This window comes from Bos taurus, chromosome 6 (assembly GCF_002263795.3).
Source record: "Bos taurus isolate L1 Dominette 01449 registration number 42190680 breed Hereford chromosome 6, ARS-UCD2.0, whole genome shotgun sequence".
Classification (NCBI taxonomy): Eukaryota; Metazoa; Chordata; class Mammalia; order Artiodactyla; family Bovidae; genus Bos; species Bos taurus.
In genome coordinates this window covers 67,427,311-67,450,813 of record NC_037333.1, presented here as the reverse complement: position 1 = coordinate 67,450,813, position 23,503 = coordinate 67,427,311, and the positions used below count along the sequence as shown (strand labels likewise).

Here is a 23,503-nt window from a genome sequence, read left to right as displayed (position 1 = left end):
TACAGGGGCTTTCTCTAGTTGCTGCAAGTAGGGGGCTACCTGCCATTGTGGTGCGGGGCTTCTCATTGCAATGACTTCTTTTGTTGCCGAGCATGGGCTCTAGGTGTGCAGGCTTAGTAGCTGCAGCATTGTGGGCTCAATAGTTGTGGCAGAAGGACTTTGTTGCTCCTCGGCGGTGGAATTTCCCCAGACCAAAAACAGAATCTGTGTCCCCTGCATTGACAGGTGGAATCTTAACCATTGGACCACCAGGGAAGTCTGGAATATTTCTTTTTGAAGAATGGGTATCTGGCTTAGAGATGGGAAACAAATGTGGGAAATATAAAGTCCTTCTGAAGATAAAAGGGCAAATTATCAGTTTCTCTGGGGTTAGAATTGGAGCTGTGTTCAATAACACAGAACATTCTTAAGAATGACCTGCATATGCAGGTTTGTAGATTTTCTAAATTCTTCCTCAGTGTAAAATACCAATAGCAGTATTATTACCAGGAGTCTGGGTGTATAGGTTAAAAAAGTAATAAATAAACCTATTGTGGGCAAGTGTGAAATAGAGAGAAAACAATATAAATTACATTTGTTAGGTGATGATCATGGTTGGTTAGGTGTAAGGAAAAGAATCCAGAGGTTACTGTAGACTGCTTTCTGGAGTTATGAGCCCAATGTGCTAGTGTAACAAAATACTCTTGGCCTCATGAAGCAAGAGATTTACAAAGAACTTGAAAACTTAACCTGGATCTTGATTAAAAAAAAAAAACAAAAACCTGTGAAGGCCATATAAATATAATCCAGGTTATTTCCTTGTCTCTTGCCCCTAATAGAAACACCTAAACCACCTACAACCTTTCCCTTTTCTCACTCTTCCATATTTAGGGTATTTCCAGGAGATTTCCCCCCTGAACTCTCCGAAAATTCCTATCTACTATGCTATGCTAAGTCACTTCAGTCGTGTCCGACTCTGTGCGACCCCATAGACGGCAGCCCACCAGGCTCCCCCGTCCCTGGGATTCTCCAGGCAAGAACACTGGAGTGGGCTGCCACTGTTTATCTCCCTCTTTCTGGTCCTAAATCCCTTCTGGGGTACTGCCAAGCGCTGCCACTTTCTTGGCACCGCTTGTTTCCGCTGGGCTCTCACTGCAAATATACTAAACATCCTGAGGTCCAAAGTCTCTCTAAGTTCATTGGCAAAGGGAGGCAGACATTTAACTATTTCTCCCTAACATTCATAGATAGGTACCAAAGCACTTGAGTACCGAATCTTAGTAGGTACAATCCTTCCGGTTCTTACAGTTCCTATGGGAAACTGGGGAGCTCCTAACACAGACCTTACCAGGCTGCCGAAGAATTCCTCCTTTTTCCATGCGTGAGGTTTTGCTGCAGGGTTAAGCTTCCGGTGCCAGACTCCCCCAATTCTCTCAAGGAATAACCTTCTGGTGCCCAATTGGGCTCAACCCAGGCTCCCTTACGCAGTTCTAGCAAGAGGTAAGGACGTCTTCAACTTTGGAGGATGGCACGCTGGGTGGGCATCTATTCAATCTTTTCAGAAGAGTAACTTAGATCTCGTGACAAACCCGAGATAACAACAGAGCATATGAATTAAACGGAGCTTTAAATAGAAGCGATTTAAACGAACGATTGTGGAACAAACAAGGGCACCCCTAGGTTTGCAGATATCTTTATTAAAGCTCTTTGGGGTAGCAAAATGACAGTGGGATCGACAGTAGGAGTAGAGTGGACAGTGAGTGAAAACTTGTTGATTACATCTCAAGAGTGAGTACTAGAATTGCAGGTATTCTTGCTCATTCTAACCACTCCATTCAGTAGACCGAAGGATGAGATTCCGCTGGATCCCAGCTCCAAAGTCATCAGGAGATTTTGAAATTTTCTCCTCTCCCTTTCCGTCTTTCCCCAACACAGACTATGAGTTTGTCTACGACCCCTACCAACATTTAAAGGGAAAGGCGCTTCGAACTAGGCAAAGTGGGGAGGAGGACTTTGCGGTCCTGTTTCTCAAACCCGTGTAGAGAGAGCAATAATGGGTAAGGGGCGTGCAGACTAACTCCTTCCTTGTCCAATCAGGTGCACAGGAAGATGTCTTTTTACCAATAAAAATAAAGTTCGCTTTCCGGAGGCGGGAGGGTAAGCCTTGACTGCCAGTTCTCCAAAGCAACGACGGAGTAGAAGACAGAGAATGATTAGAGGTAGGACCAACCCAGGAAAAGGGGCGGGGTGAAGGCGGGGGTAACTCTGAGCGGCGGCTGCACTGGCCAGTGGCGTGTGAGAACTGCTGTTCCTGTTGTAGTGTTTCTCGCCAATCAGGAAGACCAGGGGGTAGGCGGGGCGGGGAAGAGGTGGGAAGAGCTCGCAGCACCGCCGGGCGCCCGTCGGGCTCTTGGGGAGAGAGAGAGAGAGAAATCCGGTTAAAATCTGGAGTCGGAGGGAGGTTTAACCACAGATCGGTTCCGATCGGATTATTCCTTAAAGGGGACGCGCCATTGTCAAGAGAACGAAGTCTGGGGCCCGAGGGCGGGGACCGGCGGCGCCTGAGGAGCGAGGCAGCTGCACTTGGACTGGGGACGGGTAGGTGTTGCCTGGGGAAAGGCGCTTCATTTCACTTTCTCTTCCAGCTCCAGAGGCGGGCGCCGGGATGCCCGCCGGCTGGCGGCCGCAGCCCCGGCGGGAGACGAGATCGCCGGCCCTCGCCCGCTTTCTGATGGGGGCCGAGAGGGGAGGCGGGCCAGGATGGCTGGCAATCTGCGCCGCCCGGGCCAAGACCCGTAACGGACACTAAGCCGCACCGCAGTCCCCGTCTCAACCGAAAACTCGCCGGAGCGGCAGCTGGTCCTCGGGGAGCGCCGAGCGCTTGGCTCCCCCGCGCGCCCGGCTCCCGGTGCGCGCGCTGCTTCCTTGCGCGTCCCCTTCCCCTCGCGCGCCCAATTCTGCTCGCGCGCGCCGCGTCCTCGCGGACTCGCGGGAGCCGCCCCGCGGGGAGGAAGGCGGCGCGGCGGAGGGAGGTCGGCTGCCACCGCTCTGCCTCCCTGGCCCTGAAGGCAGAGCTGGGAAGCAAACAGCGCGGCAGCTTGGCGACCCCGGGCGAGAAGGGGCGCTGGGGACCACGGAGAGTGCAGAGTCGCCAGCCGGGCCCAGCATTGTCCTGCTTTTCCTCTGCTCTGGTCTCTCCGCCCACTGCTCGCGGTCGTGGGGAGGGGTGCGGATGCGGGCGCCGTGCCCGCGCTGCTCCGGGCCGGCGGCGCACCCCTAGACTCCGTGCCTGCCTGAGCCGGAGTCTACCCCCACCGACCCCGCAGCCGCCGCCCGTCGGGGCCAGGGAGCGTCTTTGCAGCTCTCCCGTCTCCGCACCCGCGCAGGCTGCCTGGGTGCTGAGCTCTTCTTTGTAACTTTTCTTTGCCTATTGATGGAAGTTATGGCTTCCGGGCGGCAGGTTCTTTGGGCAAAACATCGTTTCCTGCGTTTTGGAAAGGCTCACTTCTAGGACGAAATGGTTCTTGATTGCTGTCGGACTTTTCCTCCCATCCTAGTTTCATTCCTGGCATCTAAAATCGTTTCTTTTGTGGATTTGCACTGTAAGGGAGCATTAACCTCTCTTCAGTTCAGTTCAGTCGCTCAGTCGTGTCCGACTCTTTGCGACCCCATGAACTGCAGCATGCCAGGCCTCCCTGTCCATCACCAACTCCCGGAGTTCACTCAAACTCACGTCCATCGAGTCGGTGATGCCATCCAGCCGTCTCATCCTCTGTCGTTCCCTTTTAGGTCAAGATAATTTGGAAAAAAAAAAAAACAGGGGTGCTGATGAGGAGCAAGAGCTCTTTGTAGTGAGAATTTGCCTTCACCTTTGAACTGTGGAAAGTGTTACCTCGACTGACTGGCGGAGATTCTTTTGGAAGGAAAAAGAAACGTTGCAAAACAAAAAACTTCAGATTGCTAGGGTCTATAGGATTAGGCGGAAAAAATAGAATTTCGATAGAAATAAAGTTAGTTTAACTATTCTGTCCAGCAGATACCTTCCGTAAAGTTAGTTTCTGCTACCGAACCCATAGACATTATAGTTAGTAACAGCAGCTTGTACTATTGATAAACAAGAAATTTTTCCCCCTCCATCTTAAGCATTAGTGCTATTCTATACCTGTCAATCCCTGGAGAAGGGACTGGCAACCCACTCCAGTATTCTTGCCTGGAGAATTCCACAGATAGAGGAGCCTGACGGGCTCCAGTCCATGGGGTCGCCAAGAATCGGACACGACTGAGCGACTAATACACATACCTGTCAAAACATGCTAAAGAAGTTACATTTAGAAACAGTACATCCTTGTTAGAAACCTTATTTAGAAAAGGAATATTTTCATGAGCATTCATTTTTGACAGTTTCTTCTTGTGCAATACTTTGTAGAGTACTTGCATGTGCAAGTTACAAGCCTATAAACAAAGTTGCGGTGGGTGTGTTATTATGTAGTCTGTTTTTGGCTGCTGCTGCTGCTAAATCGCTTCAGTCATGTCCGACTTTGTGCGACCCCACAGACGGCAGCCTACCAGGCTCCCCCATCCCTGGGATTCTCCAGGCAAGAACACTGGAGTGGGTTGCCATTTCCTTCTCCAATGCAAGAAAGTGAAAAGTGAAAGGGAAGTCGCTCAGTCATGTCCGACTCTAAGCGACCCCATGGACTGCAGCCTACCATGCTCCTCTGTCCATGGGATTTTCCAGGCAAGAGTACTGGAGTGGGGTGCCATTGCCTTCTCCATTTCTTCCATTCTGTTATTTTGTAAAGCTACTTTTTTAGAAAAGTGAATTTATTGGAACTTCTGGCCCAGTGGTTGGTGTGTGTGTGTGTGTGTGTTTAAGCAATATAACAACTTTCCGAAGTATTCATTAACTGTTTAGTAACTTTGAGTGATGTGAAGCATTATAACATAAATTCACAGGCTCAGCAATAACAACAGAGAAACTATACCTGGGAAACTAAAAGTCAATTTCAGAGAATAATGTTTGAGAGATGCTTTACTCTTCCTATAGAATTTTGCAAGTGTAGACATACAAACACGTGATCTTTCCTAATAATCTTGATGGTATCTGGCATTGTACACATAATGGTCCCCTTTCTTCTCCTTTCCTTTGATAAGTATGTCAGGCAAGCTGGCTAGCATAATCTTCCTTTCCATCTCATAATAGAAAGTAGAAGATTAAAGCAAGTTTCCAAAATTCTGTTTTTGTTCACTTACCAGCTTATTTAAACAATAAAGGAGAGAATTCCGGAACTTTTAAAAGATTACATATAAAGAAAACACTCAGAATTATCTTTGAAATATCTAGGCTGTGTTTCCTGGAGAACATATTTTTCCTGTGTGCTTTTCACATTGTTTTAAACACATTGTCTTAAATATACACATTGCCAAGGCATTTCTTGAATTGTGAAGTGTCCCTTGAGATCCCTGGGAACTAGGACTGTCCTCTATTTCTGTGCAGATACACTCTGTCACCTAATACATTTCTAGTGCCCAGTAAATGGATTTGTTGACTTAGGACTTTGTGAGAGAAAAAGATAATGTTCTGTAAAGGCTGCTTGAGAGGCTTATTTATTTTTAAAAACACCTTTCTGAACAAGTTACACCAAACACCAGCAGTTGGTTTAGTGTCTAGGGGAAGGTATATTAATCTAGTTGCTTTTTGTTCTGTGTACAAAAATGTGACTTAATTGTTAATAGTGTTTGATCCACAGACATCTTTCATGATGGTGATTGTTTGTCGTCCCAATTACTAGAACAAGGTTTAATCTGTCAACATCTGTTGAGTACCCATTTATTTGAGGAGTATTGTGGAAACGTAAAGTAGAAATGGATGACAGTCATTACTCTGAAAGTTACGGAGATTAATGGGGAAGATGCAAAATTATCATCCGTAGGAAAAAGATAATGTGTATCTCATTGCAGTAACAGGTGCATAGTAACAGTGACACAGGATTCATGCCAAAATGGTAAAGGAATAGTGGAATTGTTAGAAACTTAGGTGATGTGGGAAAGTTTTCATTGTTTTATGTAGCAAATCTTATATTTTTTAAAAATAAAAAATAAAGTAAGTTTGGGGTGTATGTTCACTACTTGAACTATTTTCCGTATGTAAAATATTGGTTGTGGGGCAGAGCATGTACTCTGAATTTCAGTTACTGTTACCTCATCAGTGGGATCATCCCTCTAACCCAGCTCATGTTACCTTATCTGCAAGCTCTCCTGTTCTAATCCCAAGTGATGGCTCTTTTCTCTTGATTCTGTAAAGTCCTTTTCAGCTCAGGCCATGCTTTGACTTATATGTATATTTCTTCGTTAGATTTTGAACTTTGGTTAAAAAGCATTAACAAAAGTTGGAACTTGCCCTCTCCACTCTCATCCTAGCCCCTTTTCAGTTCAGTTCAGTTGCTCAGTCATGTCTGATTCTTTGTGACCCCCATGAATCGCAGCACGCCAGGCCTCCCTGTCCATCACCAACTCCCAGAGTTTACTCAAACTCATGTCCATTGAATCGGTGATGCCATCCAGCCATCTCATCCTCTGTCATCCCCTTCTCCTCCTGCCCCCAATCTCTCCCAGCCTCAGGGTCTTTTCCAATGAGTCAACACTTCGCATGAGGTGGCCAAAGTACTGGAGTTTCAGCTTTAGCATCATTCCTTCCAAAGAACACCCAGGACTGATCTCCTTTAGAATGGACTGGTTGGATCTCCTTGCAGTCCAAGGGATTCTCAAGAGTCTTCTCCAACACCACAGTTCAAAAGCATCAATTCTTCGGTGCTCAGCTTTCTTCACAGTCCAACTCTCACAGCCATACATGACCACAGGAAAAACCATAGCCTTGACCAGACGGACCTCTGTTGGCAAAGTAATGTTTCTGCTTTTTAATATGTTGTCTAGGTTGGTCATCGGAGAAGGCAATGGCAACCCACTCCAGTACTCTTGCCTGGAGAATCTCATGGATGGAGGAGCATGGTAGGCTGCAGTCCTTGGGGTCACTAAGAGTCGGACATGACTGAGCGACTTCAGTTTCATGCATTGGAGAAGGAAATGGCAACCCACTCTAGTATTCTTGCCTGGAGAATCCCAGGGACAGAGGGGCCTGTTGGGTACTGTCTATGGGGTCACACAGAGTCGGACACAACTGACGTGACTTAGCAGCAGCAGGTTGGTCATAACTTTCCTTCCAAGGAGTAAGCGTCTTTTAATTTCATGGCTGCAATCACCATCCGCAGTGATTTTGGAGCTCAGAAAAATAGTCTGACACTGTTTCCACTGTTTCCCCATCTATTTCCCATGAAGTGATGGGAACAGATACCATGATCTTCGTTTTCTGAATGTTGAGCTTTAAGCCAACTTTTTCACTCTCCTCTTTCACTTTCATCAAGAGGCTCTTTAGTTCCTCTTCTCTTTCTGCCATAAGGGTGGTGTCATCTGCATATCTGAGGTTATTGATATTTCTCCCGGCAGTCTTTATTCCAGCTTGTGCTTCCTCCAGCCCAGCATTTCTCATGATATACTCTGCATATAAGTTAAATAAGCCCCTTTTACTATTTTCTAAAGTGCTTGAGCAGTTTTTATTAGCCCAAAAGCTTCTGTAAAACCATAAAAAAAAAGTTCATATTGTTTTATTTGGGGAAAGTGTATATGTGTGTTTAAAGGAAAAACCAGTTTTTTCCTTATCACCAGTTTCACATGTTCATTGTAAAATATTGTTATGAAAAAAATGTGTAATTTAGAAACTAAACATCCCCCATAAAATTGCCTTCATCACATTATAGCTACTGATCATGGTTTGACTTTTAATTCCAGTTTTTTTCCTTTCTTTTTTTTATTACTTTCAGATAGGAATGCCTTAAGCTGTCTTACTTGAAAATTTTAATTAGTTACATTTACTGGAATGGAGAAGGGTAATCAATTTTATACACTTATTTATTTTTTATTTTATATAATGAAATGATTATTATTAATTTCTTCAGGCTCGATAGTTATGTTTATTTTTACCTGTTCTTAAGAAACAAGGCTTTCACCAGTATTTTTGTGTTCAAAACAAAGTCTATGATTATAGACTATAAGAATCACAATCATTTCAAAAATGGTTAAAATCTGTCTCCCTGAACATTTTAAGTGTCTTTACCCTAAATGTTTTTGGAGTACATACCGTAAGCCTAATCTCTTCTCATTTCTTGATTCTTCTCATCTCTAGAGAGCCTCAAAAATTGCTCTGAGGCTGCCAACTGGCACATCTCGTAATAGCCCCAGGAGGACTGCCGGAAGATATTTGTTCCTGATCAGTTCACATGCAGAGGTCTTACTCTACCCTTAATGTTGCTCATTGTAAAAAGGAAGCTACATCTTAGGCTGATGAAGAAGGTGGTAAGATTCTGTTGCTCTCTGGGTGCTTCTTTAAGCCAGCCCAGAAAGGAAAAAGGTTTTCCAAAAGTTCCTAAATAGAAAGCCCAGCTGCAAGCAGCCAGTAGGGCTAATCAGGCAAGAAATCTCTTTTTATTCAGCAAGTTTTTATTGAGAACTGTACCTAATTTGTGCACCACGTAGGCACTGAGGATAGGATGATGAAATTTGTCTTCACCACGAGTTCCTCTGAGTAGGATCCTTAAATAGACAGAGTGGTACATGTGGATGAAAAATAGCATGCACAAAGTGCACTCTTAGGTGTGTGATTCACCCTTGTTTATTATTTTGTATAGTTTCTTTAAAAGTATCCTAGCAGACAGACCTGGTATTCCGTAGGAGGTGGGTTGGGATCCATGGAGCCTGTTAAAGTAAATATATGAGTTCTAGAATTTTTTTTTTTGGTGTATTTATTTATTTTTAATTTTATTTTTAAACTTTATAATATTGTATTAGTTATTGCCATGAGGCAGAATATTTGTGAAATTATGCAAATGTTGATGTATCTTTCCTTATACCCTCCAGGGATCATATATTTCATAGACCCCAAAATGATACTATATCTCTGTCCTAGTAGGTGATTCCTAGTTTACTGATAGAGTAGTAACACATTCTTTAAAACTCATCAGTCAGTTCAGTTCAGCCACTCAGTCGTGTCCAACTCTTTGCCACCCCATGGACTGACTGCAGCATGCCAGGCCTCCCTGTCCATCGCCAGCTCCCGGAGTTTACTCTAACTCAGGTCCATTGAGTCGGTTATGCCATCCAGACATCTTATCGTCTCATCCCCTTCTCCTCCTGCTCTCAATCTTTCCCAGCATCAGGATCTTTTCAAATGTCAGTTCTTTGCATCAGATGGCCAAAGCATTGGAGTTTGAGCTTCAGCATCGGTCCTTCCAATGAATATTCAGGACTGATTTCCTTTAGGATGGACTGGTTGGATCTCCTTGCAGTCCAAGGGACTCTCAAGAGTCTTTTCCAGAACCGCAATTGAAAAGCATCAATTCTTTGGTGCTCAGCTTTCTTTATAGTCCAAGTCTCACATCCATACATGACCACTGGAAAAACCATAGCTTTGACTAGATGGACTTCTGTTGGCAAAATAATGTCTCTGCTTTTTAATATGCTGTCTAGGTTGGTCATAACTTTCCTTCCAAGGAGTAAGCATCTTTTAATTTCATGGCTGCAGTCACCATCTGCAGTGATTTTGGAGCCCCCAAAATAAAGTTGGACACTGTTTCCACTGTTTTCCCATCTATTTGCCATGAGGTGATGGGACCAGATGTGATGATCTTAGTTAAAACTCATAATGCTACAATAAATAGATATCTTTATCAGTATTTTTTTTTTTGTATGGCATGAAAATAATTGTTTTGAAAAATCACTTGTATTAAAATATAGTGTGAAGTATTTCTTTCTTTTACAAAATGGACTGGCTCCTTCCCTCATAAACCTGTTCTATTGCTTGATCTTTGTATTTGTGGAGGAAGAATTGGTTAAGAAAGTGGCCCTTGTGGGACCGTCATTAATTGGAGTCAGCTAGGTAAGAGAGAGGTAGATGGAGGATACATCCCATGGACTTTGCAATTCGGCAAGTGTGATTTGTTGAGTTTTGAAAAGAGTTAAAAATTTAAAATAACAGCTTGAGATATAATTTACATACTGTACAATTCACCTATTTAGGTTGTACAAGTTAGTGGTATTTAGTGTGTTCTGGAGTTATGCACTTCTATCACAACCAGTTTTAGAAGTCTTTCATCACGCCATCACCTTCCTGACCTCCTTCCTGAGCCCTGCTGCTGCTGCTGTCACTTCAGTTGTATCCGACTCTGTGCAACCCCATGGGCGGCAGCCCACAGGGCTCCCCCGTCCCTGGGATTCACCAGGCAAGAACACTGGAGTGGGTTGCCATTTCCTTCTCCAATGCATGAAAGTGAAAAGTGAAAGTTAAGTCGCTCAGTCATGTCCGACTCTTTGTGACCCCATGGACTGTAGCCTACCAGGCTCCTCTGTCCATGGGATTTCCCAGGCAAGAGTACTGGAGTGGGGTGCCATTGCGTTCTCCTCCTCAGCCCTAGGCAACAACGGCTAATCTCCATTCCATCTCTGTACATTGGCTGTTCTGATATTTAATATAAATGAAAGATAACGTTTTAATTAGTGTGTATTCTTATATAAGTCTGTCCCTGTACTGTTCATAAATCCTAGGAGTAGAGAGGGTGCTCTCATGATGCTCCAAGTTTAGAAAGATTTTCCTTAAGAGGAAATTTATCTAAATCCTTATTCTACCTAAACCTGGAGAGCATTTTGTCTCCCCCTATAAAAATCACAAGATTCATTTTTTGGAAATGGGAAAAAAAAACCCACTCATTTTGGTGATGCTTTTTAAAAATATTCATTTAATCATTTGGTGACTCTCTACAAGTGAATAATTTATGTCTTGAGTTTTGCATACTGGACTTAAATAAAGGACAGTGCTTTGAAAGAAGCTGAAAGTACTTGGTTAAGTTCTAGTCATTGTAGAATGTAGTATGATGTTTACCTTACTGGCTTAGAAGGTATTATGCAACTTGTCATTTATTTGATCAGAGATAAATAAACTTGCTGTGTAAGTTGCTTGTGATGAACTTGTATTGCCCTGCTAGAGACCTTGTAGGCACTTGCTGCTGCTGCTGCTGCTAAGTCGCTTCAGTCGTGTCCGACTCTGTGCGACCCCATGGACGGCAGCCTACCAGGCTCCCCTGTCCCTGGGATTCTCCAGGCAAGAACACTGGAGTGGGTTGCCATTTCCTTCTCCAATGCATGAAAGTGAAAAGTGAACATAAAGTTGCTCAGTCATGTCCGACTCTTCACAACCCCATGGACTGCACCCTACCAGGCTCCTCTGTCTATAGGAGTTTCCAGGCAAGAGTACTGGAGTGGGGTGCCATTGCCTTCTCCATGTAGGCACTTAGTAAGTGTTTATTGGTTGCCTGATCACTATAATCACAGATGTTTTCATTGGCTCCCAGTCCTTATTTTCCAGCTTGTTAGTAATAATAGTAGCCACATTTATTGAATACTTAATAAGTAATGTGATAAGTACTTTGTATGTACTATCTTTTAAAGTAAAAGGATGTAATTTATTTTTGGAAATTTTCTGTCATTCTCCTTTGATTGTACTTTTACAGACGTCTGGTCATTTTTTTTTAAGAGTATTTTGAATGACTATATTTGATCAAATGTAAGCCTGGTAGGCTGCAGTCCATGGGGTCTCGAAGAGTCAGACACGACTGAGCGACTTCACTTTCACTTTTCACTTTCATGCATTGGAGAAGGACATGGCAACCCACTCCAGTGTTCTTCCCTGGAGAATCCTGGGGACTGGGGAGCCTCGTGGGCTGCCCTCTATGGGGTCGCACAGAGTCCGACACGACTGAATCGACTTAGCAGCAGCAGCAGCAACAAGACACTTTGATGCCACTGTGTTCTTGATCTTTCTAGGAAATGTCAACATAAAGTTTTTACCAAGTAAATCTTGCTGTTGGGTGACAGCAGTTGTGAGATACATTGTATTTTAGAACAACCATATTTCAGAGAGGTTGAAGTGGTGGTGGTGGTTTTTCTTTTAAAGAACATCTGGCAATGGAAGACAGGATACTAGTATGTTCATTTACTGCAGTGCAGCTTTGTTTTTTAGGTCCTGAAACATTCGCAGGTATGCCTTGTTGCCTGCATGAATTTCAACATAATGTTTCAACTTCTCAGGATTCCTTGTTGTGTTTTGTCTTTGTTGTTTCCGTATGTCTCTATTTCATGGTAACATTAGATGTGATGTAATTTAGTTCAGTAGTAAAGAAGCTGGAAAGATACTTTAAATGTGATTTTCAATTTTCTTCTCCGTTAGAAAAAGTTAAGATGGATAATACTGTCTATAATACTGCTTAAAAAAAAATACTACTTTGGTGGTTCCATTCATGTGTCTTGGGTGTCATTGAACTCTTAATGATGTATTTGTAGAATGTCCAGTCATTAATCTCCTCAGTCAGCAATATACAGACCACCATATTTTGTTCGTTGGTGGAGCCATTCCTTCCTAAATCATGTCTGGTTTGAGGGGTAGATTTGCTTATTATTTTACTGTTAACTGTATCTTTTTGTTTGCTCTCGTTATACCCACCTGCAGTAGTTAACTCAAATTTGGTATTTTCCATGCAATAGGAAAATAGAACCCATAGCTACTTGTTGAATGGTGGATAAAAATGATAGAAGGTTCTGGGTGAGAAACCAAAGAACGTCCTGTGCGTGGAGCTTTAGTGGTAGGACCTTGTTGTGTTTTTACTGCTTAGAAGACTGTTGGCTTCTTTCCTGGGTTTTGGCCTCTGTTTCAGGCAGGTGGTATTTCTGCATAGCAGAAGGTGGTGTAACAGGGTGGTATAATTGCCTTGTAGATGTTTAACTTCCCATGAATAATGAATGTCTTAAAATTCCATCTTATTAAGTCTAATTCAAGTAGACGGAGAATAATTAAGTGAATGGAAAGTAATTCTCTTCTGGATGTCTTGATAGTCTACTTCTTGTGAGACTGCTGCTGCTGCTGCTGCTAAGTGGCTTCAGTCGTGTCTGACTCTGTGCGACCCCATAGACGGCAGCCCACCAGGCTTCCCCATCCCTGGGATTCTCCAGGCTAGAACACTGGAGTGGGTTGCCATTTCCTTGTCCAATGCATGAAAGTGAAAAGTGAAAGTGAAGTCGCTCAGTTGTGTCCGACTCTAGCGACCCCATGGACTGCAGCCTACCAGGCTCCTCCGTCCATGGGAATGTCTAGGCAAAAGTACTGGAGTGGGGTGCCATTGCCTTCTCCATCTTGTGAGACACCAACCTGCAAACTTGTGCATCAGGACACCTGTATGCATTGATGTATTATTTGCTGCAATTCAGAACCTAATATAATTCCATGGGCAGGAATTAGAGGCTTTAAAGAACTGTGAGATTGCATGTAAAATAGTCACATGTACCTGTTATCTATCTATATTTCAACAGGATTTTTTGGTAATCTGTTTTCTTTGAGCTAAAATTATCTTTGTAGATGCACTTTTCTGTGTTTGTGTCGATGATGACTTAGACTATGTCTTTATTTAATATTCCTGGTGATACTGAATCCATAGTAATAGTTTCAAGAACTGCTGGTTAGAGTTTTAGTCATACATTTCTTTATGGTTGTTTCACTTTTTCCTGTTGTAGAACTCATGGAGTCATAGTGTTTTTAGAGCTGGACTGTCCTTGGGAATGATCTAATACAACGTCTATATTTCACAAATGAGGATGAGATTGTGACTTGTTTATATGGTTACAAATTGAGTTCTTTTTGATTCTCAAACCCATGTTTTTCCTGTTCTAACATATGCTTGCCCAAGTAAAAAAAATGTAATAGACAGTCTTAGATTATTATAACTGCTGTAACAGAAGTCTGTGAAACTTTTATGTGTTACTCCAGCAGTGTAAAAATTTCTGTCTGCATTCCCAGTATGTGTATGTCTGTTGTAAACTATATACTGTAATATTATGTACATAGTAAGACTTTACCAAAAACAGTGAGATAAAAATGAAAAAATTTTAGAGCAATTTAAAATATATTATTTCCATATTTTTGATTCTACCTAAAATATTAGTAATTTTCAAAATAAGGATGCTTGAATGTCATCACTTAAAAAAATTTATTTGGAACTAATTATAAATTCACATCAAGTTGCAAAAATAATACAAGGACTCCTGTGTAACCTCCATTCAGTGTCCCTCGGTTGTAATATCTTATATAACACAACATATTTATAACAACATTAAACCAGGAAACTGACAGTAGTACAATACTGTTAAGTAGTCGCATTCAGTTTTCATGGTTTTCAGTGCGCTCACTCATGAGTATGTATGTATAGTTCTGTGCACTTTGATAACATTTCATGTCTAGATTTCTCCACCACCTCAATCAAGGTACAGTAGTGTTCCATCACTGCCCAGAAACTCCATCATGTAGCTCAAGGTCTCCTCTTTCCCAACCCTCTGCATCCCTATTTATTGGCAGCGGGTAATTTGTTCTCCATCTCTGTAATTGTGTCATTTTGAGAGTGTTAAAATGGAATTGTACTATATGTAACTTTTTGAGATGAACTTTCTTTTCACCCAGCCCAGTGCCCTAGAGAACCATCCAAGCTGTCCTGTGTATCAGTATTTCATTTCTTTTTAGTACTGAGCAGGGTCAGTGTGTGGGTGCGTCACAGTTACACAGTTTAACTCTTCACCTGTTGAAGAGCATGAGTTACTCCTAGCTTCTGGCTGTGACGAATAGAGCTACTGTGCACATTTGTGTACAGGTTTTCTGTGTGAACCTGTTTTCATTTCTCTGGTGTACGTGCCCAAGAGTATAATTGCTTGGTTGCATTGTAAGTGTGTATTTATTTTTACAAGAAAGAGCCAGACTGTTTTCCAGAGTGGCTGTATACTCCCAATAGCAGTGTACAGAAGATCCAGTCTCTCTATATGTTTGCCAGAATTTGGTTATTTTCACTGTTTTTAAATGTTTGCTCATTCTAATAGTTGTGTAGTGATACCTCCTTGCAGTTTTGGTTTGCCTTTCCCTCATGGGTAAATTGTTTCCCGAATGAGCAAATTAGGTGGTTTGTTTTTCACTGTTGAGTTTTGAGAGTTCTTTATATATTCGAGATGTAAGTCTTTTGCTAGATATGTGATTGGCACAGATTTTCTTCCCATCCACAGATTGTCTCATCATCCTCTTAACAAGGATTTTTTTTTTGAAGAGGCAAGAAAGTTTTAAATTTTCATGTAGTGCATTTAATCATTGTTTTCTCTTCTATGATTGTACTTTTGGTGTCGTATGTGAACTCTTCACTTAGTCCTAAGTCTCAAAGACTTTTTCCCCCTGTGTTTTCTTCTAAAAGTTTTATAGTCTACATTTTACAAGATAATCACATTTTTTACCTTATAGTTTTTTTTTTTTTTTATAAAGTACTGATATTGGTAACAGACAGTTGTCAGCGCTCCTATTTTCTTATTGCTTATTTGTATTTTGCTATATTAATACTGTGTTTAATCTGCCTTTCTTTACAAAAAATTTAAAAGTTCATCTGTGAATGATAGCATAATTCTACTGACATCTGCAGGTATTCTTGCTTGGGCCCATGCACTCTGCAGCTCACTGTGATCTGATGAAAGTAAACAGGTGAGGCCATCCCAGACAACCTCTCCAGGGTGTGAAACTGCCGCCTCTCCCCAGGGGATGTCTGTCTACTGCAGGGATTCTAGAAGAACATCTACTTCTGCTTCATTAACTGTGCTAAAGCCTTTGACTGTGTCGATCACAGCAAACTGTGGGAGATTCTTAAAGAGATGGGAATACCAGGCCACCTTACCAGTGTTCTGAGAAACCTGTATGCAGGTCAAGAAGCAACAGTTAGAACTGGACATGGGATGATGAACTGGTTCCAAATTGGGAGAGGAGTACTCCAAGGCTGTAATTGTCACCCTGCTTATTTAACTTATATGCAGAGTACATCATGTGAAATGCCGGGCTGGATGAAGCACAAGCTGGAATCAAGATTGCTGGGAGAAATATTAATAACCTCAGATATACAGCTGACACCACCCTTATGGCAGAAAGTGAAGAAGAACTAAAGAGCCTCTTGATGAAGGTGAAAGAGGAGAGTGAAAAAGCTGACTTAAAACTCAGCATTCAAAAAATGAAGATCGTGGCATCTGGTCCCATCACTTCATGGCAAATAGATGGGGAAACAACAGAAACAGTGACAGACTATTTTCTTGGGTTCCAAAATCACTGCGGATGGTGACTGCAGCCATGAAATTAAAAGATGCTTACTCCTTGGAAGAAAAGCTATGATAAATCTAGACAGCATATTAAAAAGCGGAGACGTTACTTTGCTGACAAAGGTCCATATAGTCAAAGCTGTGGTTTTACCATTTGTCATATATGGATGTGAGAGTTGGACCATGAAGAAGGCTGAGCACTGAAGAAGTGATGCTTTCCAACTGTGGTGTTGGAGAAGACTCTTGAGAGTCCCTTGGACTGCAAGGAGATCAAACCAGTCAAACCTAAAAGAAATCAACCCTGAATATTCATTGGAAGGACTGATGCTGAAGCTGAAGCTCCAATACTTTGACCACCTGATGCGAAGAACTGACTTAATGGAAAAGACCCTGATGCTGGGAAAGATAGAAGGCCGGAGGAGAAGGGGACGACAGAAGACGAGATGGTTGTATGGTATCACTGACTTGATGGACATGAATTTGAGTAACCTCTTGGAGATGGTGAAGGACAGGGAAGCCTGGCGTGCTGCAGTCCGTGGGGTTGCAAAGAGTCAGACATGACTGAGCAACTGAACAACAAATGTGTGTCTCAACGTCACAAACAGAAGCCTTTCTGGATATTTAAGCTGAAGAGATTTCATACAATGTATTAGGTGCTTGCAGAATTGTTAAAGTACCTAACAGCAGGTTTTAGGGGATCAGTCCAGAGGTAACTCACCAGGGCGGCTCAGAGGCCATGCCAGGAACTGTGCTGGAATCCATACCTGGAGCCACCTCTTCCACAGCTGTATTAATATTTGCCTCCGGACACTCTGGAAACTGCCGGACAGACCCCGAGCTGCAACCCAGAGTTAGGAGGTCAGACCCAATACCTCTGCTGGTGGTGCTCCTGCTGTCCTGCTTCTCATTACCCAAGAAGCTGGGGGATGCTGGAATGATGCTGTGAAGCAATCTCGTATTTCTACAACTGTGCTTGCCTCCCAAACAACTAAGAAACTCCCTTTCTACTTGCCCATAGGCAGGTGGGAGGTCGAGTGAGGCAGATCTGTCATATCCAGCATAGTAAAGGCCCTAAGCAGCGTGACGCAGGACCAGGAGAGGGTACTGTTGTCCATCTCACACACTGAATATTATTAAATTTCAAATTTAAGATCACACATGTAATGTGTCTTCTGCATGCATGCTAAATCGCTTCATAATTGTGTGACTCTTTGTGACCCCATGGACCGTAGCCTGCCAGGCTCCTCTGTCCATGGGATTCTCCAGGAAAGAATATTGGAGTGGGTTGCCATGCCCTTCTCCAGGGGATATCCCTGACCCAGGAATTGAACCTGTTTCTCCTGCACTGCAGGCGGATTCTTTACTCACTGAGCCATCTGGGAAGGTGGCTCATTATATCTTCTAGTATTTTCTTTTTATCTAACTGGCTTGAGAATCTCTCTGAGGGTTGTATTTACTCCACTTTGAACTTAATACATTTTGGATGACTGAGTAGCAGGAAAATAGTAGGTCTGGTGTGATTTTTTTTTTCCCCCCAATATTTACATTTATCTTATTTCTCAAGTTTTGAAACCACGCCTTCCGTCTTTCCCTTATTTATAAATATGTACAAATATAAAGTGTTACTGTTTTGGGAAACATTCATTAAATTCAGTCAGTATTCTCTTTACTGTCAGGACCTAAACTTTCTCTCTTACACCCAGCTCTCCCTGGAAAATTCTGCAAAAGAGGTGGGTTTTCTCCTACAACTGTGCTTTGGTGTGAGAGGCAGTACCTCCAGCAGCCATCACTATTTTGGTATCTGTTTGTTGAAATAATTATGAAGTTTGGTTTGTTTTACTACATACTTTGAATTTTATTTCTGGGTGTAACAAATTTTGGCATAAAACCAAAAATTGAGACCTTCAGATCTCTTTCCAAAGACTGATTTTATATGGTCTATAATGTCAGTAAGTTTAAAATGCAATAAAGTAAGTTATATGAAAAGTTTTGAATATGTGCTCATGTGCATTTTTCTAGTGAGAAATCCGTAGGTTCTTCAGATTCTCAAAACAGAGGGCATGACCCAGGAGAGATTAAAAACGGCTGCTCTAGAGGTATAAGTTCAATCAAGATATTTGCCAGTCATTTAACACCAAGGTTTCTGCTGTCAATCACATATCGCTTCCCTAATCCCCATCATGTATCTGTAGCCTTTTTTCAGTACATGAAAAGAAAACTATTTTTACCCAGGTGTTCAGGGAAGGCTCAAGGAGCATCCTTAAGAGTTCATTATTAGATGAACAGGGATACCTAGAAGTCAGTTATATCACCCCAGTAACCTTTTTTTTTTTTTTTAAATAGGATATGTTCCCACATGGCTGATGGTTTCCTGAAAAATAATGTGTTATATGTGTCAAGACATATTAAACTGTTGATAATATGTAGTTCAATATATTATACTTTGGGGGAATTTATCTGAATGGTTGAAATAGTCATAAAAATAATTTACATGTTCAACCCTAGAGCCTAAAATTGTACTAATTGGGAAAGAATCTATGACCTTAAACTCTGTAATCCATTTAAAATAGGTACTAGATGATTCAGTGACACATAACTTGTTCGATTTTCACATCCAGTGTGTCACCTTTTACATAGTTTTAGCCTTGTTTCTTATGACCTGTTCTCATATGCGGAAACCTAAATGGAATGTAGCATGGTTTGTAGAGGTTTAAAAACCCTCTTTTTAAACAAAATCATGCACAGAGATCTCTAGTATAGAGTAAGGAATGGAGAGATAATTTTGTAATTTTAGTTGATGTGTTGTTGTTCAGTCGCTCAGTCGTGTCCCACTCTTTGCAACCCCATGGGCCAGGCTCTTCTGTCCTCCTGTGTCTCCCAGAGTTTGCTCACATTCATATCCATTGAGTCAGTGATGCTATCTGGTTGATGTAGGGGTCAAGAAAAGCCTTACTTTTTGTACATTTCCTTTTATATCCATCTCCAGCATGCATAAATGGAGTTGTGAGGGTTTTAGAAACAGGTGGACCTAATGTAATCACAGGACTTTAAAAGAAGCAGGAGTCAGTGGAGTCAGAACCAGAGAGATGGCATCATGAGAAGGAAGAAACCCAGGCATTGTTGGCTTTGGAGACAGAAGAGGGCTGTGAGCCAAGGGAACTGGGCAGCTTCCATAAACCAGGAAAGGCAAGAACGTGGACTTTGCTTAGAGCTTCTGGACAGGAACACAGCTCTGTTGACACTTTGATTTTAGCCCCGTGAGACCTGTTTTGGACTTCTGACTTCTGAAACTGTAAGACATGTATTTGTTACCACTAAATTTTTGGTAATTTGTGACTGCAACAATAGGAAACTGACACAGTGCTTACCTGATACGTTTTAGAAGTTAAGTAAACACAACCTGCTGAATTTTATCCTTGTCTACCTCAACATCTCTTTCTCTGTACCTCGTTTGCCCCTTTCAGAAGGGGAAGAACCAGAGGATCCTAAGATGTCTTCAGGTTTATCCAATAATTTTAATTCTTTATAGGTTTATAATATATGTGATATAAATTAATAAAAGAATCGGAGTGCTTACCTTTTTTATGTTGGTTGTTCTGAAGTTAGAAAAGAATGCTGCAGAACCCTATTGTAGATAATAATTATCAAACTGTTAACAGCAATAACTACCAAGCATCAGATGACTGAGTGACAAAGTAAGTGGTGGGAATAGTGGGTATCGTGAAACGGCAAAGTAGCAGCTATTTTAGACCGGAATAATCTCGGAAGGCTTTGTAAAAGAGATTTTCGAGCTAGGAGTATGCTCTTAAAGGACCTGGGGAAATTGGTTTCAATAAGATAATCTGTTATTAGAAACACTACACTTATAAAATTGACCTGTTTAATTATTTTATTAATTTTGTGAACTCATGGGAGAAATATTTTTTTTCCTATTGAACTTTTTATGGTTGAGAAGAAACTCTTGTAGAATTTTAAAAACTTATAAAGTACAGTAAATTGACAGCATATTTGTCTTGATGATGTGGAGTATGACATGAAACATTTTTATTCCCTGTGTTGTTTCGAGTGATCCGTACTGCCTTAAGTGATACATACTGCTTTTCCATTGTATTTTATTTTTTAAATTTCAAAATATGATTGGAAACCTAGTATGATCTCATCTGAGTTCATTGTGTTATAAGTACTAAAAGCACTGATCATGATTACATTTTTGAAGGATGGTGTTACATGGGCTCACTAAAGACAGTTACATTAGACTAATCTTACTTTCTAGATAGGCTTATTAGACTGTGGGTCAAGAGACTGAATCCACTATAACTGGATTTTAGCCAAAGCATTTTATGTCTCTCTGTTGACAGGCTGTGAGCTGAATGGCCTTACAATTAGGTGGAAGTGTGATTGGTTAAGTAGCAGCTCTAAAAATTAACAATGAATTGATGACAGCTGGAGAAAAATTTCTAGTTGACATGCTGAAAGTCACTGTCCATATTTTTGTAATGATGTGAATGAAAATGTTTATACCATGTTTATCAAATTTTTGGATGAAATGAACTTTTTAGGGTGAACTTTTGGGAAAATATTTCTGACTAAATTAAGAAGAAAGCTTAATGGGTGTTGATGTGAAATCCTGTATATGAGTTCAGAAAATAGCTGCATAATTATAGGGGTGAGGGAGATGTGGCTGAGTACAAACAACTTAGGTATTTTAACTACTGTAATAAACTCAGTACGGATATAAAATGTAATGTGACTATAAGAGCGACTTCATAGGAGCATCATCTGGACTACTGGGGGAGGTGGTTCAAAAGAGGAAAGGTGTTAGTCTTACTTTATTCTGTACTGTTGAGACTATACCTGGAGTATTGTGTTAAGTTCTGGATGTGACATTTGAAAATAACTCAGAAAATAGAAAATAACAAGTTTTGATGAGGACATGAAGAAATTGAGACACTTACACATTGTTGGTATGAGTTTAGGATAGTGGAAAACAGTTTGACTTCAAACAGTTAAACCAAAAATTGTGATATGACCCAGATGTTCCATTTTTGTGTATATACCCAAAAGAATTGATGACATGAATGTTTACAGCAGTACTTACAAAGCAGTTTATCTAAAAGGTAGAAACAACCTAAATCAACTGATGAATTGATAACCAAAATGTGGCATATACATATGTTGGAATATTATTCAGCCATAAAAATGAAGTACTGATAAATGTTTCAAAGTGCAGGAACTCAAACATGATTGGAGAATGAAGCTGGACACAGATGATGACATTGTATAAGTCAGTTAATATGAAATATCTGGGAAAGGTAAATCCTTAGACATAGTGGTTGCCAGGGGCGTGGGGAATGGGGAATGACTGCTTGGAAAATGTTTTGGAACTAGATAAGAGGAGGTGTTGATTGAAAAACACTGTGAATAGAGTAAATGCCATTGACTTGTACACTTTAAAGTGTTAGTTGCTCAGTTGTGTCTGATTCTTTGCGACCCCATAGACTGAGCTGGCCAGATTCCTCTGTCCATGGGAATTCCCAGGAAGGAATAACGGAGTGGGTTGCCACTTCCTTCTCCAGGGGATCTTCCGAACTCAGGGATTGAACCCAGGTCTCCTGCACTGCAGGCAGATTCTTTACTGTATGAGCCACAAAGGAAATCCAATAATCAATACTCTGACTTCCTTTTTTCTTTCTTGGTCATTAATTCCCCACGCAGGGATCAAACCTCGTTCTCTATCATGACAACCCAGAGCTATTACCACTAAAACACTGGGGAATTCTCCAGGGGATCTTCCCAACCCAGGGATCGAACCCATGTCTCCAGTATTGCAGGCAGATTCTTTACCGTCTGAGGCACCAGGGAAGTCCCTTAAAATGGTTAATTTTATATTATGTGGATTTTATTTTATTTATTTATTTATTTATTTTGTGGATTTTAGCTTAATTTTAAAAAGTGTCAGTACATATGGATAGTATTGAGAGTCCAGAAATAAGCCTTATGATCCAAGACAATACAATAGGAAAAGAAGAGCTTATTCAGCTGTATTGAGGCATTAGAGATACCCATGCAAAATGGATTTGAATCCCTTCCTCACACTATAGACAGAAATTAACTAAAAATGGATCATAAATCTAAATGTAACAGCTAAACTTAAAACACTCTTAGAATAAAATAGGGATAAATCTTAGTGACCTTGGGTTAGGCAAAGCCTTCTTAAATATGACACAACCGCAAGCAACAAAAGGGAAATTTCACTTCATCAAAATTAAAAACATCTATGGCTCAAAGGATACCATCAAGAAAATGAAAAGACAACCCACAAAATGGGAGAAAATATTTGTATCTAGGATATATAAAGAACATTTACAACTTAACAATAAAAAGATAAATGTCCTAATGAAAAATGATGAATAAATTACTGAATTTTATAGTATGTGAATTATCTCACTTAAAAACTTTAAAAAATGAGTCAAGTGGAATATGTTTAGCAGTTTCTAGTCTTAAGGGAATGGGAATCAAAATTGAAATCCTATGTTTCCACCACTTTTCCTTTTGCCCTTTCCCATTCCATCTCCCAACTTCCTTCAGCTCTGTCTTTTATCCTGAAAGGTTGTAAACATTTTACATTCCGTTCCGTAACCATAATTAAATCTTTGGTCCTTTGTGTTGGTGATATATCTTTTAATCATTATGCAAATATTAATTGCAGAATGGAATAGTGAATTTATGGTTACGTTTCTTTCTCTACATGTGTATCATAATCCCATGCCAATAGAAAGATGATATTCCTAGTAAAAAAAAAAGACAAATGGAATCTATCAGTAATCTCCTGTAACTTATCAGTTGTTCAAAATCATGTCATACGTGTATGTTTTCACACTTGAACCATTACTTCCTTAAATAGCTTTTTTATTTTTCCTGGTGTGTCATCTTGGTTATTTTTGGCAGCGTTTTACAGAATATCTACCCACAGGTGACATATCTGATGGTTCTGACCTTTCTCTTATTCCCAGTGGCTGTTGTAGCTCCCAGGCCTCTTTTTTTTTCACTTATTAAAAAGCCCAGGAGGAAGGGAATATAGGATGGGTGCTTCTTTTGAATCTTCTCCCCTTTAAAATATATTTTTGAAAATTTTGGAACATCAAATTATGAAAATAGTAATACGAATTGTCTTTCACCTAGGTCTATCAGTTATAAACATTTTGCTATACTTGCTTTTTCCCCACTTTATCTTTGTCTCTATATATCTAGATCCATCTAT

The 23,503-nt window shown here is 41.0% G+C and overlaps 1 protein-coding gene across 4 annotated transcripts in view; it reads left to right on the top strand.

The window, feature by feature from the left end:
- Positions 1 to 2,344: 2,344 nt before the first annotated feature.
- The window catches only part of FRYL (FRY like transcription coactivator), a 269,078-nt gene continuing 247,919 nt past the window's right edge, over positions 2,345 to 23,503 (top strand). For 3 of the 4 annotated variants that reach the window (XM_024993143.2, XM_024993144.2, XM_059887458.1), the window contains exon 1: positions 2,345 to 2,577. The gene's annotated coding sequence lies outside the window, so the exon portion shown is untranslated. Of the gene's footprint in view, positions 8,389 to 23,503 lie in introns of all 4 variants that reach the window. The other variant, XM_059887457.1, reaches the window with a different exon arrangement.